Below are 20795 nucleotides of genomic sequence, written 5' to 3'. Positions count from 1 at the left end.
GGTGCTAGACAACATGGCTGAAAACATCATGCTTTTTAAAAATCATGGGAGCAAGCACAGAGACTTGTTTCACTCCACTGGTGACTGGGAAAGCATGAAAGCATCATCCATTATCCAGAACCTGGGCAAGCATGCCATCATGAAATTGATGTACAATACTGATGAACCTCTCTGGGCAACCACATTTTGACATAATTTTCTGTAAGCCCTCACATCTGACAGTATCAGAGGTCTTGGTCACATCTACAAACATGTGCAGAACTTTATTCTGGTCTTGGCATTTCTCTTGGAGTTGTCAGGCAGCAGACACCATATTGACCATTCCTCTGACCTTTCTGAAGCCACAGTGGCTCTCGGGTAGATGGCCATCTTGCATTTAGATAGAAATTCTCTCTTGCTTCTTCCCGGGACAGAATCAAGATGGCAGGGTAGAAGCACGACCTCTGAGTGGCTCCGGCTCCCATCTTCCCCAATCCATGTAAAAAGGGGACTCTGAACAAACTTTGAAGCTGCAGAACCCACAAAATGACACAGAGAAGCTAACCTCCCACTGAGGACAGCCCGGCAGGATGGCAGGAATTGGCCAGTGCAGTGCTCTGAGAGCCAAGGCCAGCTCCCCACTGAGGTTTTCGTCCCAGGGCTATAATGTAATGCCAAGCAAAGGCAACTTCCCAAGGTCCAAAATACCAGCATAACTGCTCTCCATTTTATTCAGTGACAAATTAAGAACAGAGAAAATAAAAATATAGCATAATTTAAAATACGGCATTCACCAAGTATAATTCAATCAAGTACTACTTTACCCCTGGACATTACATTGATTTAATCAATCACAGAGTCCCTCTTCTAAATACTACTCCACCCCTAGGCAGTACATTCATTTAATCAATCACAAAGTCCCTCTTCTCAAATGGAGATTAGTTTCCAATCATAAGTAAAGTACATTCATTTGTTCAATCACAGAGCACAAAAAAGTCAAATGTTTCCCACCCTTGGATTACAACTGAATAGGCCATCTACCCCAGAGTTACAACAAGCTTAAGTACAACATGTAATACACAAAGAGAGGTCTTTTCTTCATCTTGACCTGAGGCAAGTTCTCCCCAATCTTTGTTCCTGGGGAGACAAAGCTTAGCAAGGCCACAAGATACATTGCCAGTGTCTTCATTAATTCATTCTCTGTCTGCAGAACAGTCCCAGGACCCCTGAAAACATTAGCAAAACCCTCTTCCAGGATTTCTGTAAACATACAAGAAAATCCTTCTTTAGGGCTTCTGAATCAACAGCAAGGTTCCAGGACCTCTGCAACAATAGCATTGGCCTTTACCAGTGGGCACAATTCACTCTCTGTCTGTAGAACAGTCTCAGGAGCTCTGAAACAACATCAAGGTTCCAGAAAATCTGCAATAACAGCAATGTCCTTCACCAATTGACAGAATTCACTCTCTGTCTGCAGAACAGTCTCAGGAGCTCTGAACCAACAGCAAGGTTCCAACCCCTTTGCAACAACAGGACTGTCTTTCACCAGTGGACAAATCTGGCAAAACAACATCAAAACAGACAAAGTATCAGCATAACAGCCATGTCTCCTCAGTCCTTGGCAGCTCTGGGTGGCAGCACTCAAAAGTCCTGGGCAATTCGAACTGGCCCTCAGCAATCCTCTCCATCTCTCTCTGCCTCCACAATGCTACTTCCAAAAAAAGCCCTGACCAGCCGCCAGCTGGAGCAACTCCAGATCAGCAGCATCTGTCACTGTTTCCAGAATCATCAACACATAGATGCAAAGGACAAAGTGAGAGGTCAGTGCAGTCTGGAATTTGGGATCCAGTAAGTGGGAGTGCGTGGCTTTTGCCCCCTGGGTGAGAAGCCAATGAGACACCGGCACAGCCAGCCAGTGCCACGTGGCAGCTTCAGCTCCTGGCCTGTAGAGTGTAGGGGGACCAAGCAACCAGTCTGAGGGGTAATCTCCCTTGCTTTAACCTGCTTGGATCTGGATTGCAGTCTAGGGTGGAGGTCCTGGGGTGTGTGTCCAGCTTGCCAGAGCGTGTTGAGGCCTCAGAGAGGGCACCCATCTAATACTTCTGGCAGCTGAGAAAACCCCAGTGTTTGGGAAGAAAGCTCCCCTGTCTGGTAGCAGAGTCCTACTGTGGCAAAAAAAAAACCCAGGGGTCAAGTGACTGAGGGGCAACATGACCAGGCAAAGGAAGCAAAGCAGACAGAAGATTCCAACATTAGACTCCGATTTGGGGGACAAAAAGGAGCAAAGCATGGAACAGGAGGAAAACAGTGAAGTCAGAACTCCTGCACCAAAAGCTTCAAAGGAAAATACGAGCTGGTTACAGGCCATAGTGGACCTTAAGAAGCAGATAAGAGAAGTGGAGGAAAAATTGGGAATAGAAATGAGAACAATACAAAAAAATTACAAAATGAGAGTCAACAGCCTAACTGAGGAAAATCATACCTTAAAAAAATAGACTAACTCAAATGGCAAAAGAGGCTCAAAAAGGCAATGAGGAGAAGAATGCCTTAAAAAGTCGAATTTGCCAGATGGAAAAAGAATCTCAAAAGCTCGATGAGGAGAATCATTGCTTCAGAATTAGATTGGAGCAAATGGAAGCTAATGACTTTATGAGAAATCAAGATGCTGTTAAGCATATCCAAACAAATGAAAGAATAGAAGGCAATGTGAAATATTTCATGGGAAAAACCACTGACCTGGAAAATAGATCCAGGAGAGATAATTTAAAAATTATTGGACTACCTGAAAGCTATGATCAAAATAAGAACCTAGAAATCATCCTCCAGGAAGTTCTCAAAGAAAACTGCCATGATGTTTTAGAACCAGAGGGCAAAATAGAGGTTGAAAGAATCTACTAATCACCTGCTGAAAAAGATCCCAAAAAGAAAACTCCTAGGAATATTATAGCCAGGTTCTGGAATTCCCAGATTAAGGAGAGAATATTACCAGCAGCCAGGAAGAAACAATTTGAATATTGTGGAAACACAATCAGGATAACCCAGGATATGGCAGTTTCTACACTGAGGGATTGAAGGGCTTGGAATATGATAAAACCAAGAATCACCTACCCAGCAAAACTGAGTATCATGTTTCAGGGGAAAATATGGTCATTCAGTGGAATAGAGGACTTTCAAGCATTCTTGATGAAAAAACTAGAGTTGAATAGAAAATGTGACATTCAAATACAAGAAGCAAGAGAAGCATAAGAAGGTAAACAGGGAAAAGAAATCATAAAGAACTTATCAAAGTTGAAGTATTAACATTCCTACATGGAAAAACAATAATTGTAACTGATGAAACTTTTGTCAGTATGAAAATAGTTGAAGGGAATAGAAATATATATATGTGTCTATATATGAGGGTATATGGGCAAAGGAATACATATGTGAACATGTGTATACATATTTACAGGTATACATAGATAGAAGGCACAGGACTAATTTAACAGGAAGGTATGATATTTAAAAGGTGAAATTAAGAGGTGAGAGAGGAATATTATGAGAGGAGATGGGGAGAGACAGAATGGGGTAAAAACTATCTCATATAGAAGAGGCAAGGGACAGTTGTTACAATGGAGGGGAAGAATAGGAAGGCAAAAGGGAATGGATCAACCTTATTCTCATTGAATTTGGCTTGGGGAGGGAATAAAATACACACTAAATAGTGTATCTCACCCTACAGGAGAGTAGGGGGGAAGGGGATCAGAGGGGGGATGATGGAAGGGAGGGCAGGCTGGGGGAAGGGAAGTTGGAAGCATCCGCTTTTGAAAAGGGATGGGATCAAAGCAGAGAATAGAACAAGTGGGAGGTGGGATAGGAGAGAAAGAAATATAGTCAGTCTTTTACAATATATCTACTATGTTATTGTTTTGCTTTAGCTACACATGTACAACCTATACTGAACTGCTTATCTTCCCAATAAGGGTGGGTGACAAGGGAGGAAGGGAATGAATCTGGAATTCAAAGTTTTAAAATCAAATGTTTATATATGTGTGTGTGTATACATGTGTATATGTATGTTTATATATATGTATGTATATATATGTATATACTATTACTCATGCTATTTCACATGTAATTGGGAAATAAGATATACAGGCACTGGGGCATAGAGATCTACCATGCCCTACTGGAAAAGTTGAAAGGGGTATGGGAGAAGATATGGGAGAGAGCAGATTGGAGGAGGGGATATCCTGTGGGACTGCTATTTTGGGGCGGTGGGTGGGGGAAGGACAGGGAGAAAATTTGTAACTCAAAATCTGGCAGAAATTAATGATGTAAATCAGAAGTTAATAAAGCATTTGAAAAATGAAAAAATAATAAAGAAAATGAAAAAAATTCTCTCTCATGGTCTTAAGGAGGGCACAGCAGGTGTGGCAGACTGCTGCTGCTGCCCCAGTCAACTGTAGCCATGTGACCTTCATCTCACCATTCTCTCATCAAGAGTCTTCCAAATCTATCAACTTGTTTGGAAAAACAAACAAATCAGGCAAACTCCACCCCTTCTTTGTTGGAGACCTCCTCTCCCTTAGTTTCTCTTTTTTCCAAAGGGGGAAGAATTCCAAATCCTAGGAAGTTTTGTGTTCAGTTAACCCCTTGCCAGGGGTTATTGGGCTTATTTATTTGATCATGGGATCTCTGAGTTCAAATCTAGCTTCAGATACTAAATGGGCAAGTCACTTAATCTCTGTTTGTTTCAGTTTCCTCATTTGTAAAAGAGGGATAATAGCACCTACCTCCCAGGGTTGCTGTTAGCCACAGATGAGATAAGATTTGTGTTAACACCATAGCAATCAATCAATAAACATTTCTAAGCAACAACTATGCCAAGCATTGTGCTAGGTGTTAAGGATACAAAAGGAGGTAAGAGACAGTTCCTGTCCTCAAGGAGCTTATAATCTAATGGAGGAGGCAATGTGCAAATACATACACACACACACACACACACACACACACACGCACACAGTAACCTATATGCCAGATACATAGGAAATAATTAACAGTGGGAAGGCATTAGAATTAAGGCATTGGAAAAGTCTTCCTGTAGAAGGTGGGATTTTATTTGGAAGCCTAGGAGGTCAGTAGTCAGAGCTGAAGAGGGAGAGTCTTCCAGGGATGGGGGACAACCAGAGAGGATGTCCAGAACCATGAAATGGGATGTCTTATTTATGGAATAGGCAGGTGGCAAGTGTCACTGAATCTAAGAGTACCTGTTGGTGAATAAGGTGTAAGGAGACTGGAAAAGTATCAAGGGGCAAGATTATGAAGGGCTTTGAATATCAAATACAGCATTTTGTATTTGCTCCTAGAGGCAATAGGGAGCCGTTAGAGTTTATTGGGTGGGGTGTGGGCAGGCATTGGAGTGACATGACAGGAAAATAACATTAATGGCTGAATGGGGGATGGATTGGAGTGGGGAGAGACTTGAGGCAGGCAGACCCACTAGCAGGTGATTTCAATTGTTAGGTATGAGATGATGAAAGTCTGAATTAGAGTGGTGGTAGTGTCAGAGGAGTGAAGGGTAATATTTCTGAGATATTGCAAAGGTGAAATCAAGCCTTGGCAAGACATTGGGTATGGAGGGTGAGAGACAGTGAGGAATCTTGGATAATTCCCAAGTTGTGAGTCTGAAGGCCTGGGATCATGATGTTGCTCTCTACACTAATAGAGAAGGGGGGAGGAGGAGAGGAAAAAGGTCTAAGATTGGGACGACCAAGTGAAGGAGAATAAAAGAGAGCCCAGGACTGAATCTTGAGAGAGAACCTATGGTTCAAGGGTATGATCTGGAGAAGGATCCAGAAAAGGAGACAGAGGAGCAATCAGGTGGGAGTAAAACTAGTATAGAGTGGTGTCCCAAAAACCTAGAGAGAAGAGAGTGTCAAAGAGATGACATCGACTAATGTCAAAGTCTGCAGAGAAGTCAAGGCGAAAGGATTGAGAAAAGGCCACTGGATTTGGCAATCAAGAGATCATTAGTCACTTTGAAAAAGGCAGTTTGAGTGGAATGATAAGGTCAAAAACTAGATTGTAAGGGGTTAAGAAGAGACAATAGAGATAGCTGTTGAAGACCATCTTTTGGAGGCTTCAAAGAATAGAAAAGACATAATGATGGAGAGGATAGAAGGGTAAAAGTGAGTGTTTTTCAGGAGAGGAGAGCCATGAGCATTTTTGTAGGCAGTAGTAAATGAGTCAGTAGAGAGGGAAAAATTGAAAATAAGTTAATGAGTGGGGATGACAGAAGAGGTAATCTTTTAGAGGAGAAGGGATGGAATGAAATCACTTGAACAAGTAGAGGGTTTAGCTTTGGTAAGGAATAAGCACTTCATCATGAGAGAGGAGGAAAAGAGAAGATATCACCTGAATGATAGATAAGGAAAAAGGAAGAAGAGGGAGTTCATAGTCTCAATTTTTTTCTGTAAAATATGAGGCAAGTTTCACCGCTGAGAGGGTTAGGGGAGAGGAGACCATGGGAGGTATGAATGATGGAATGGATTGAAAAGGTTTGGAATAGCCTCTCTGGAGAATGAGCTAGTGAGTTGATAAGGGAGGTATAGTAGGTTTGTCTAACAGCATTGAGGGCTTAGTTGTGGTTATGTAACCTAAATTTATAGCAGACACAATCAAAATGGTTGTGTGATTTTCTCCACCTTCATTCTATAGCACTTATATAGGAGCAAAGGTGACAAATGGTGGGAGAGACCCAAGGTTGAACCTCAGCTAGGCATAATTGGCAATTTGATAAGGGTGTTAGGGATTCAAGAGAGGACAGTGTAGAGTTGAATTGGTTCACCAAGAAGTCAAGATAGGGAGAAGAGGAGAGAATAGTTCAGGGGAGCTGACCTGGGGGAGAATTGAGGGGTCAAGGAATTGGAGGGCATGGTGTAGGTGAAAGGTTAATGTAAGGGAAAGCAGAGGGAGAGGTAAAAAGCCAAGATTATGGTCAGATAAGGGGATTTCAGAGCATATTAAAATGTATAATAATAATATATATTCAGAAAGATACATCTGCGTATAAATAATATATATAAATGTTAGCTATTATTGTTATTAACAAATCTATTTAAATTATCTTCCCTAAACTTATTGTACTCACAGTCAGCAGCACACATTTAATACCTTTACTGCCTGATGTTATCTTTTGTGTCATGTTTATTGCTCATTTTTCCTAAGTTGTAAGCTGAGGATGACTGGGACTGTCATATTTATTGTTTTTACATCCCCTCTCCCTCCTATGCTGAGCTTGGCCACTATACCCAATGGGTATATCCTTTTTATTTTTTAAGAGGAATTTCTGACTCCAATACTAATAAATTTTGATTGTTGAAACAATGTGTTACAAGAAGCCGTAGGGAGTAATATAAAAAGTGCCACAGCAAAAACTAAAGCTCGAGTCTCATGATTGTCAGGTTACAACTCACTGTGTGACCCTGGGCAAGTCATTTCCCCTCTTTTTAAGTCTTCATTTCTTCATATCTAAAATGCATGTGTTAACTAGTTCCCACATTCTGTGCAATGTGTTCTAAGTCTCTTTTCAGCTCTAATGTTACGCATTCTAAATATTCTTCCAGCTCTAAGATAATGTGCTCTAAAGTTCCTCCCTGGCATTCTATGTCCTAGGTTTTAAGAGCCCTACTAACTCTAATATTCTATCTCCTAAGTTCCCTTTTAACACTATCATTGTCTCCTAAGATTTCTTCCCACCTTCAGATTCCAGGTTCTATGTTCTATCTCTGAAATTCTGATGATTCTATCTTTCCAAGTATGTTTCAGTTTAGCAAAGAAGAGTTTGCAGATGGTTTAGTTTGGTACCAGTGTTCAAAGCTATAATGACAAGGACTGCTTTCTATTTGTTTTCAAAGGAGAATAAAAATACATGTTAAATGTCAAGAACAGAATGCCTTGTTTAAAGATGAACTTGGCTCCCAACTGGGAGGAATGTAAATGAGGAGTCTGGCCAAATGACCATCTTTTTCCCCTTGCTTCTCTGGGTGTGTCGCCTTCAATTAACTGCAGGGCGTGGGAAGGAACAGAACAGGGAAAATTGTCATTTCAACCTATTAAATCATCAGCTTTTAAAAAATAGTGTTTCCATTTCAGGCAATTAGATATATCTAGTGTATCCTGCAGTGAAACTTTGAGGTGGAGTATTGGGGAAAATAAGATGTTTAAGTACAAACAAATAGAAAAAAGTTGATTGAGAAATTTTGTTTGTTCCCTTAGAGGAGCAGCTTATTATATTTGACACATAGTACAGTGGATGGAGCACTGATTCTGCAGCCAAAAGACCTGTAGTACAGCTCTCAGGGTTGTGTGGCCCTGTGCACATCACTTACTATCTCCAGTCCTCAATTTTCTCATCTACAGAATGTACATGAGACAAGTTTTTGTTAGGAAAGTGTAAAGAGAAAGAAATGTGATATATGAGTATGCCACCTTAATATTGCACTTGGCTGGTAGCTGTGTGGTGTATTGAAAAGATGACTGGACTAGGAATCAGAAAACCTATGTTCAAGGCCCAGCTCACCCTTTATATACTTCTTTTTTTTTCTTTTTGGAGGGCAATTGGAGTTAAGTAACTTGCCCAAGTTTATATGGCTAGTATTTTTGTGTGGGTGTTAAGTGGCTGAGGCCGGAACCGAACTCGGGTCCTCCTGACTCCCGGGCCCCGGCGCTTTTCTCACTGCGCCACCTAGCCGTCCCCCAGCTTGCCCTTTAATGCATTGTGTGACCTTGGGGGAATCACTTGCCCCATTTGGAGCTCCATTTCCCCATTTTTAAGATGAGAGGGTTGGACTAAATGATGTCTCTGAGTGGAAGAAGATAAAATCTCTTCCACCTTTGTAAAGAAGTTAGATTGTCAGAGATCAGTGATCAAAGGTACAATGACTGTGCCATACATCATAATAGCTAATGTGTATTGCATATTTACACATGTGCATATATACAACATATGTGCACATATACATGCATGTGTATACATCTATGTGAGTGCACACATGCACACACATATACCTGTATATAAAATGTTTTAAGTTTTGCAAAACACTGGACAAACATTACCTAATTTTATGCCCAAAACGATACTGAAAGATAGACACTGTTATCATCCCCATTTTGTAGCAGAGGAAGCTGAAGCAAGGACAAATTAAATGACTTGGCTGGATTTGAATTCAGATTTTCCTGACCCCAGGTCCCGAGCTCTATCCACAGCCCCTCCCGCTGCATGAACCTCACTAATCTGAACCAACGTATTTTGGGAGGTTATAGATGGCAAACTGTTGCTGCTTTAGCTGCTTGAACATCAAAGCCAGCTACCCAATTACTCAGAAACTCAGTCAGAGAGTTAGAAGAAAATTGTCTGGATAAGATAGAGGGAGGCTACAAAAGGATTGCCTCAGTGCTTCATGGATGATCCACTCCCAGGTGAGTTACTGAGACCAGAGCCCAGCGTGACTCACCAAAGAAGTTCAAGCTAGGCCTGGCATCTCTCAGACTTTCACTTTTTCCAGATGACTGTAAGGGTTATGGGATTTAAAGATCTTCCATGCCCCATTGGACTTGCTGACGTAGCAGGAAGGGGCGGAGCAAGAGGAAGCGGAAGCCAAGCTAGAGTTCCTGTGGTGGCTAGCAGTGGCAGTGACAGAGGCAGCAGAGGCAGCGGCAGCGGAGGTGCGAACCCCTTTTTGAGTCAGCCAGAATTTCTGCTAAGGACTCCTGCTGAGGACTGCCAGGGGCCGGAGCTGCTGGGAGCGCGCTTCCTGGACACTGGGTGGTTGCTGTGAGTGGGGAGAGGAGGACCTTTGCCTGAGGTAGCCTGTTCTGTTTTAAAGGCTTGAGAATGTGGGTGCTTTCTACTTAATCTACCTGTGCCAACTTCATAACTACTCTGATGGCTTTGACTTTCTGGTTTTGGGACTCAGTCTTTTGGTATTTTAATAAATGTTCCAGCTTATTCCCCCATATAGCAAGCCTGATATATTTTGTGATGGATAATTACATCAGCATATCTGTAATTTCCATAGGCATTGTGAATATTGCATTGCTGATTCAATGACTAAGAAAACTCAAGTTCAGAGGTAGGGATGCGTCATTCTTCTACAAATGTGGCCAAAATGGAGAGCTGATCTGGGTACACAAAAGAAGAGAATCTTTGTGCTATTGGCTCTAAAAAATTAGGCACCAGAAATGAGAGTCCAGGGATAGAAGTTCAACCTCTAGAAGAAGTGACCCCTAACCCTACAACCTTACCTTGAAGGCTCTCATGCTCACTTAGCAATGACCATGAGAACTGAAGAAGTCAAGTGTTCTGTCCAGTTAAACACTAGAACCCAGGCAACTGTTACATTCCAAACATATGTGAAGAAGATCTGAACCATAACCAGGGGGAGTCGGGTCTTTTAATGAACTCTTCATATCAGGGTTGTTATAGCATTTTTTTTTTTAATTTTCTGAAGGAAAGTGAGCATGTCAGCAAGAGGGCAAATGCTATGGACCTAGTTCATCTGTTCATTCTTTTTGGCTTTTTGGCATAGTTTGGGACCACCATAGTACTGGAGCCACAAAACTGAGACTGTCTCTGTATACCCTGACAATCAGTGGCTCCTGTATAGAAGATTACCAGTGATATCTGAGTACTGAAGGTTGTGGCAACTCGCTCACCCCCAGAGGATGAACTGAATTATCAGGCATTAGAACTATACTGCAGAGAGCTCAGCTCTGATGGGCTCGTCATGTTGTTCACATGCCAAACACACATTTGTCTGAAAGACTGTTTTCTAGAAAACTCACAAGAGGCAAGTGCTGACATGGAGGTTAGAAGAAGCAATACAAGGATACTCTCTCAAGATCTTTCTGAAGAACTTTGGAATCGATTATGAGAAATGGAAGACACTGGCACAGGAGTGTCCAGCATATTGGACCCACCTCAAAGAAGGTGCTGTGCTGTAAGAACAAAGCAGAATGGCAGCATGTGAGATGAGCAAATTTAGAGAAATCTGCACTCCAAATGTTAATGTGGACTATTTTGTGTGTGAACTGTGGTACAGCCTTCTGAGCTCATATTGGTCTGATCAGTCACAGTCTAATGCACTGTACTATGACTCCAACATAGTAATGTCATTGTGGTCCTCTTCAAGAAAGAAGAACAGCCAACCAGCCATCTCAGTCATCTCCTTTGGGAAAGGATCCAGAGAATCCCATCTTGAGAGATTCTCCAAGAATGGAAGAATTACCTGGTGACCCCAACCCTAGGACTGAAAACCATTCAATGAATCATTGGCATTGTTTATCACAAGTTCAAAGTCTCGTTTCAGACAAACTAGTATGGTAGAAAGGGAAGAGGATGTAGGGTTAGAGGACTTCAATGCCTGTCTCTTGCCAGGTGCCATGTATGTAACCTAGGGCAAGACACTAAACATTCCTGGGCTTGTTTTCTCAACTGTAAAACGAAGGGTTTGGACTTGACCATCTCTAAAGTACCTTCCAGCTTTCAAGCTCTGATCCATAGTGTATTCTACATTTTCAAAAGACTTCAACTAACACTTGTTTATCAAAAAAGGCTCCAAAACACAGCACAGGCCTCTCCCTTCCCCCCACAAGCTTTCATTAAGGTCCTCACAAAGTAAGAGATGCTTGGGTAATTTCTTTTCTCTGGATAAGCTCCCAGTGCTGGGACTATAAACATTAGCCATAATCAAGCTTTTTGTGTTCATCCTCCCCATCGTCTCTGTGTGAGCTGGCCTTCCTGCCATCCTGTAGTCTCACTTGTCGTTGTGAATTCTTTCTCTCTATGTCTACCCAGACAGAGCCAGCCACGTGTTGGATGTACCATTTTTGGAGTGCAGCTGCAGAGGCCAGGCAAGCAGCTTCCCTGAATAGCTCAACTTGCTGATTTCAGTGATTACTTTGTGTTTGAATGAATTTTTTTCACCAGGTTAACTGTGTCTTCAGATGAAAGTGTAAAGGAGGATAGAGGCTGAAGGTGAGCCAGAGGGGAAAATTTCTGAACATGCCAAGAATCCTTGACCTTTCCTGTTACAAGGATGGTGGTAGAGTGGATAGAGTGCCAGTCAGTAAGACTCATTCTCCTGAATTCAAATCTGGGCTTAGACACTAGCTGTGTGACCCTAGGCAAGTTACTTGACCCCATTTGCCCCTGTTTCCTCATCTGTAAAATGAGCTGGAGATGGAAATGGCAAACCACTCTAGTATCTTTGCCAAGAAAACCCCAAATGGAATCACAAAGAGTCAGATGTGACTAAAAGAACTGAGCAACAGCATTATAAGGTTTAGGGTTCTTCCCTGCCCCCATTCAGTGAAATAAATCCCAGATATTTTGATTAAATCTGTCAATGAAAAGTAAACTAGGTGTGAATTCTTTTTAAAATTGTTTCTTATTTTGGGGGCAGCTGGGTGGCTCAGTGAATAGAGCACCAGCCCTGGAGTCAGGAAGATCTGGGTTCAAATCTGGCCTCAGACATTTCACACATACACACACACACACACACACACACACACACACACGCACACCTAGCCATGTGACCGTGGGCAAGTCATTTGACCCCAATTGCCCTACCTTTGCCCCTCCAAACAGCAAAAATATATATATATATATTTTTATTTTTAAATAATATTTTATTTTTTCCCCAATTACATGTAAAAAGAAATTTTAACATTTCTTTTTAAAGTTTTGAGTTCTAAATTCTATGCCTTTCTCCCTCCCAGAGATAGTAAGCAATCTGATACAGGGTATACTTGCCCAATCATATAAAACATTTCTACATTATGCATTTTCTGCAAGAAAACTTGAATAAAAGAGAAAGAAGGAAGAAAAGAGAGAAAAATAGTATGCTTTGTTCTGTATTAAGATGACATCAATTCTTTCTCTGACTGTGGATAGTATTTTTTCATCAGGAGTATTTTGGGATTGTCTTAGATCATTGTATTGCTGAGAATAACTGTCATTCACAGTTGTTCATTGTACAATATTGCTGTTTCTGTGTATAGTGTTCTGATTCCACTCACTTCACTTTGCATCAGTTCATGTAAGTTTCTACAGGCTACAGACTGCAGAGACACAGACCCTTATAACTCCAGAGATACCCTAGCCATACCCAAGGGAAGCAATGTGTGCATAAATGTTAACCAGGTTTCTTAAGTCTAGACAATCAATAGTAATGAATCAAGCTCTAATTTGTAGTGTACCAATTTTTGACGTATAAATGCTCACATGGGAAATTTAACAACTGGCTTTCCAACCCAGTAAGCGATGGCTCTAGTAAAACACTGGGTAAAGGGAATTTCTTAATGACTCTACAAAAGAGAAAAGGATTCCTAGTGACCAGAAGCAGTGAATTACCCTCTTTGCCTCACATATACTTTGAACTCAAAGCCAATGGTAGTGAGACATAAGAACATTCTCTCCAGAGACTTTGGGTATACAAAGGAAGAAACACTCCTAGTTCAGGGGTAATGTTTTTGCAACCGCTGACTTTTCTTTAGCTGGTTATTAAATACCATTTATAAATGTTAGTTAATTCTTGTTCACAATTAACAAGAACCTTAACAATGGTACACAAATAATATAACTAGAAACCTAGATTTTACTAGACCTTTGAATGGTAGTGATACTGGGGATCCAGCTCACCAGTCTGTCTGTGAGTGGAAGAAAAAGTCTCTAGTCTCTCTACATGGTGAGAAGCCACCAAAGGTATAGACCCCTATTATGCCAACTTTAAAACACTAAAAAAAATGCTATCATACTTATTTGCATCTCTCATCAAACTCTGCTCAAAGGCCATGATTACTACTTGTTGATGTAGGGAGATAGGGAGGTATTTTTTGCTGGTCAAAATGCATCTCCAGGGGTGGCTAGATGGCGAAGTGAATAGAGAACCCTGGAGTCAGGAGGACCTGAGTTTAAATGTGGCCTCAGACACTTAACACAAAACTAGCCATGTGACCTCGGGCAAGTCACTAACCCCAATTGCCCTACCTTCTTCCCTCCAAAAAAGCAAAAAACAAAATCTTAAAAAAAAATGCATCTCCAAAGCCTGGGAGAATTTGCTGCTTAAAGATATATATGACAAAAGAAGGAATTTGAGCCAGGAGGGTGGAGTGTTATTGTTATTATTACAATAGAACAAGAGAGTAGTTCAGGACTTCAGCCCCCCAGGGCCTAGCTGCCATTTTCTCCATATGAAATATATAAATTCATAGTAACTTTTAAAAAGTAATATAAAAGTACTCAAAAAAATGAGGTATATACAGCAAGTAAGAGCACCGGCCCCAGTGTCGGGATGACCTGGAGATTGAATCTGGGCTCAGATACTTAGCATCACACCCAGAAATAACTGGCCGTGTAACCTTGAGCAAGTTACTTAACCCCAATTGCTTAAAAAAAAAAAAAGAAAATGAGGTATACACACACATATAAAACAGGGGTTCTTGATACAGGATCCATGGACTCCCCTCCCCCAGAAATTTGTGGATACATTTCAAGTGACCTTTGAACTGAGATGGGGAAAAAAAGACATCTTTAATGGATTGTAATTGATTTCCTTTGCAATATTTTTTGTACTTAAGAACATTATTTTTAAAAAGGGATCCACAGGTTTCATTCAGTGCCATTGAGTTCCTTGACAGAAAAAGTTAAGGACCCTCTGACAGAATTATAATGGTGAGAAGCTTGTGTTATGGAGCAAAGGGAGACAAAGTAAAAGACACAGGCCCTTGTGGGAATGGAGGTTGGGAAGACAGTGATGATATAACAGTGATGGGGTACCTGGGGTCTAAATCAATTTGTAAAACCAGTTTGTACAATTGTAACTGCAATTTGTATTGTAAAATTGTAATCTGTAAAATCCCTTTCCCAGCCTCAAACTCTGCCCCTTCCCCCTATCCACACTAGGCCTAGGCAACAAGTTGTGACTCCTTTGTTCTTACTTAATCTCTTCATGTCTCCTCCGGTCTGGCCCAAATACTCCTTTGTTCTTGCCTCATGTCTCCTCCAGTCTGGCCCAAATCTCATCTAAACTATCTATGCACTAAAGTCACAAGTTCCTCTCAGTCAGCTCTAACCTTTATCTATGCACTGAGGTCCCTTCTATCTGGTCAGCCCTGACAATGGCAGCCCTACCCTTTAAAAGTAAAAGCCTGTACCCCTCTCACTTGCAGGTCCCCTAAAGGACTCTTGCCCGCTTAAGCGTAACAATAAACTTCTACAACTCTCACTCCAATTAAGCCTGAGACCTTCAATTCTTTCCAGACACTATTGCAGGTTTTCTGGTCTTGGATAAGATCAGAGTTTCCGCTGAACCTGTTGGGAGCCAACCCTCATCAACAGGACCCGGGACAACAGTTCTTACCTAGATATTATGTACTAATTTCTACCACATCTCTTTCCTGCACCTTTCTTCCTCCACCCCCATAAACACAGGTAGCCTTATAGCCCAAACCATCATGTGAGTTTACCCTAAGACTCTCTACCCAAGAAGATCAGACCTCTCCATCATCTGATCTAGGGGCAAAAGGAATAGTGTTGGAGACTTTGGAATTTTAAAGATGTAGAGAAACAGAAAGTTCTTAAAACACTAAGGAATAATTATGGTAGGAATTTAAAAACCATTGGAGAAGTGAGTGTGGGGACTCAGTTAATGTTTTGAGAAAGGGCCTTGGAAAGAGGCTTAGCAGATGCCTTCTTTGTGTACTTGTGGATTTATGCATAAGGGTAACTGTGAACATCAGTGTTAGTATTACTACCAATAGAAGCCCAACCAGGAAATCAGCAAGCGTTTATTAACAGACACTATGTTAAGCCCTGGAGATACAAAGATAAAAGTCAAGCAGTTCCTGCCCCCAAGGAACCTGCATTCTATTGAGTAAGATTGCATACATTTAAAGGGACATTTATATCTATATCCACACATATCCATACCTCTGTGTGTGTGTTGCAAGGTAATTTGGGGAGAAGAAGGAAGCATTAGCAGTATGAGAAGGAATGTGAAGAATCAAGAAGGGCTTCATACAGAAGGTGGGGAGAAGCCTGTAGAATGGAGTATCAAGAGACAAAATGAAAGGTAGGATTGTCGTGGGTCTTGAAGGGAATCAGGGATTACACAAATTGGAGGTAGTGGATTCCAGGCATGGGTAACAGCCTGGACAAAGGCTCAGAGATGAACAATTGACCCAAACATGACCCAAAATCTCTCACCCAAACCCCCATATTGGAACCATTTACATCCTGACTAGGTAGAAAACACATCTTGTTATATGATGTATTTCAACAAAACAAAAATTAAACAAAATTTTCTATCTCTAGAACAATCTGCACTTATGATGAGGTTAGTGTAAAATGATGAGGTACAGGGTTAGGGGTGCTTGAGACCCCAGAACACCAACACTCTGGGTCCTGCCGAATGAATTTGACTCAAGTCTTCTCTCAGCAAAATAAAAGCAAAGTTTATTAAAGATTCACCATATTGGGTAGATTCTTAAGGAGCCTCAGTATCTGTGAGGCTTGTACTGGACAAGTGGGCCAGAGTCATTTGACACAGAGTGAGTCTGTGCTAGATCATTCTCTGGCACTCTCACACCTTTTGTCTATTACCTTCTCTGTTATCTGGTTATGAATTTTTCCCTTAACATAATTATGAAAGGTATAACTTTTATGCCATATTTAGGTCTTTCATCCAGTTGGAATTTATTGTGATTTGTGTTGTAAGATGATCTAACCTAATTTTTCATCAGACTGCTTTATAGTTTTCTTAGCAGTTCTTATCAAATGAGATGTTCCTTCCTCAATAGTCTATATTCTTAAAATTGTCTAATAATAACTAATATTCTTTTTTTTCTCTTTTTTTTGGAGGGGGGAGGGCAGGGCAATTGGGGTTAAGTGACTTGCCCAAGGTCACACAGCTAGTAAGTATTCAGTATCTGAAGCTGTATTTGAACTTGTCCTCCTGACTCTGGGGCTGGTGCCCTATTCACTGCACCACCTAGCTGCCTCTGTCCTTTGATATTCTTAACCTTTTATTCCTCCACATGGATTCTTCTTATTATTTTTGCATAATTCTGTGAAGTATCTTTTTTATTTCTATCAGTATAGCACTAGATTTGTTGGGTAGTACATTATTTTTTTTTCTATATTGGCATTGACCATGCATGAACAGTAAGTATCTGCCTATTTTGTTCTTTTATTTATTTATATTTTCCATATCATTTGCCATTTTATTGCTTATCAAGTCAACAAGCATTTTTCAAACACATAACATGTGCCAGGCATTGTCCTAAGCACTAAAGATATAAAGAAAGGTAAAAACTAATCCTACTTCTTAAGGAACTTATTCTAATGGAGGAGCCAATGTGCAAACAGCGGTGTAAATGAAAGACATACACAAACTGGAGATAATCACAGAGAAAAGGCACTGAGATTACGGGAGGCTGGGAAAGGCTTCTTTCATGGGGTAGGACTTTATCTGACACTTAGGAAACCCCCAGGACTTAAGGAAAAATTCTACATATGACATCCAGGAGAAATATAAGGTATACATTAAAGACCAATTGTAAGGGACTCGGTAAGGTCAAATTATTCATTTCATATAAATGAAAATATTAATGGTATTCTTATGATTGTCATGATTTTATTTGGGTAGTTTGAAGTAAGGCTTGGGCTGAACTGAGTATGGTAAGGTGATTCTAAACACATAAAATTGTGAAACTGTAGGGAGAGATGAAAAAGAGGAATTATTTCATACAAATGAGGCATAAAAGGAAAAATCTATGCAGAAGAAGTTAGTGGGGGGGAGGGAGGGTAGTGTTGGACCCTTACTCTCAGGAATGGGTTAAAGAGGTAAATATATCTATATCTATCTATGTGTGTGTGTTAAAAGCCTTCTACATTCAGAAAGAAATGAGGGCAAGGGGATTGGGTGGGGGAGAAGATAAGGGAAGGACTTCTAGAGGGATGGGTAGGTTAAGTAATAGGAGGTCTACATAGCTGGTAGAAGTAAAACAGGAGTGAGGAGAGGTGGGGTAAATAGGGTGAGGATGGATAGTGAGGAAAAATAGGAAGGAGGAAAATGCACAGCAAGTAATGGTAGCTTAGAATGTGAATGGGATGAATTTACCCATAGAACAGAAATGGATATCAGATTATAAATTTGAATTCAACAATGTGTTGCTTTCAGGAAAAATTATAAAAATTAGAGATACACACAAAAATAAAGGTCAAGAGTAGAATTTATTATGTAAAAAATAAGCAGGGATAGTAAGTATGATCTCAGACAAAGTTAAAGTTAAAATAGATTTAATCAAAAGTGAAAAATTGAGAAACTACACTGTGTCCGCAATATTATTCAATATTGTTTTAGACTATTTAAAATATTAGACAGTATAAAATACCTGAGTATATATCTGCCAAAACAGACACAGGAACTAGATGAATATAAATATAAAACTTTTTACACTCAGATCTAAATGATTAAAGTAATATTTATTGTTCATGGGTAGATAAAGCCAATATAATTTTTTATTTTTTTAAATTTTAACTAATTTATTCATTTATTTTTTACCTTTTTTAAAAAGGTAAAAAAAATTTTATCTTTTTTTAAAAAGGTAAAATTTATTTTACCTAACTAATCTATTTATTCAGTGTCATCCCAATTAAACTACTAAAAATTATTTTACTGAATTAGAAAAAATAATGACAAAATTCATTTGAAAGAGCAAAGTCAGGAGCTTCAAAGAAACTAGGAAAAAAGATGTAAAGGAAGTAGATTTAGCAGTACCAGACCTTAAAACTGTATTAGAAGGGAAAGCGTTGTTGAAGTGCAAAAAGGATAATTTTAACTATTTTAAATTAAACATTTCTTGTATAAATAAGGCCTATATAGTCAACAGAAGAAATGCAGAAAAATGGGGAAAAACCTTCATAGACAATCTCTCAGGATATGATTGTGTGGGAAATGAGTTGGTTGATTTAGAAAAAACATGGAGAAACTTGGACCTATGCAGGAAGATGCTATCCACCTTCAGAGAAACAGATGACAGATGGAAATAAGTATGGTATGGTGTGTGTGTGTGTATATATATATATATATATATATATATATATATATATATATTTATATATGTAATAAGTATGGTATATATATACATATATGTGTATGAGTGTATATATGTGTATGTTTATAGATTATCTATGTATATATATTTATATTCACACTTAATTGTAGCCTTCATGGTGGGGATGGAGGGGAGAAAGGGGAAAAATAAAGTAAAAAGCACATAGAGAACAAAAGAAAACCAACAAGGAGGCAAAGTTGGGCAGCTTTGAAAACAATATGTAGTATTTATTATATGGGTTTTCTTGAAATGGAAATGTATTGTCTTACATTGAATCCTTTCTTATGGTCCACTGTGTACATGGCAATATTTTTTTTTCTTTTCTCATTTTGTATTTGTTTAAAATTTTTAAAAATACAAAAAAGGAAAATGGCAGTATCATTTTTTTATTCCCTCAACATTTTAAATTAAGAGGCAGCTAGGTGGTGAAGTGAATAGAGCACCCACCCTGGAGTCAGGAGGACCTGAGTTCAAATCTAGTCTCAAACACTTAACACACATACAAAAAAAACTAGCCATGTCACCTTGGGCAAGTCACTTAATCCCAATTGCCCTACCTTACCCCCTCCAAAAAAAAAGGCACAAAAACATTTTAAATTAAATTAAATTTACTAAACTAAAAAAAAAAAAAGCATCTAGTTACTTTTAGTAATGTAATCCTCCCATTCAACTTTTAAAGTCTTAAACTTAAAAAAAAAGGAATAAAGAAAAGAAAAAAACAACACTTTTAGGAGGCTGGAATTCTAGTCCCAGATTTGCTACTACCTAGCTAGATGACTTTGAACAAGTCACTTCTCTCTGAACCTCAGTTTTCTTATGTATAAAATCATACACTAAAGTCTCTCTGGGGTTCTTTCCCACAGGAAAATTTTATGATTCACAGATTAATTTAAATCTTCTGTAACACCCTAGCAACTTTACATTACCTTTAGGAATATAGGAGAATTAATATAAACTTTGACAATTTTACTCACCCTGGTCCATACTAACTGCCTTTCCCCTCCCACTTTGCTTACTTCTAGGACTGGATTTGAAATTCTTAGTAATGGATGATCATTGAAGAGATTATCTCTAAAGATAGAAACTAGAATTCGTTCACCCAAAGCAGATGGAGCACAACTGCTTACAATAGCTTAGAGACCATGTGATTGAGAAAAAGCCTAGGATTTTGTCAACCACCTGCACTTTCATTATCCACTACCACAGTCCCATGTAAACTGAGAACTCTGTTCTCTAATGACATTTAATCCGAACCTCAGAGGAACAGGTTATAGTCGGTAGACACTGGAGAAAATGGTCACATTTTATAGGATGTTGTGACCAATTATTATGTCTAATGAGAGAAACTGGAACACAAAAAAGTATTATGAAGTCCTCATTTATATAAAAATAATAACAGTTCCCACTGGAATAGCAATTTAAGGATTACAAAATATGTTAAACACATGGTCTCATTTGATCTTCACAACAAACTGTGAAGTAGGGAGTGCACATGTCTGTTTTACAGATTAAAGTTATGTTTCATTCTGTATAACCTTGGGCAAGTCTGTTGGCAACTTTTAGTCTCAGTTTTGTTTTTGTTTTTAAGACAAGGAGTGACTGTATGAAGTATATATATATATATATATATATATATATATATATATATATATATA

The sequence above is a fragment of the Petaurus breviceps genome, unplaced genomic scaffold (assembly GCF_028583685.1).
Source record: "Petaurus breviceps papuanus isolate PSGF00001 unplaced genomic scaffold, PetGlider_PUasm1.0 140, whole genome shotgun sequence".
Taxonomy (NCBI): Eukaryota; Metazoa; Chordata; class Mammalia; order Diprotodontia; family Petauridae; genus Petaurus; species Petaurus breviceps.
This window is presented reverse-complemented; position numbering follows the sequence as displayed.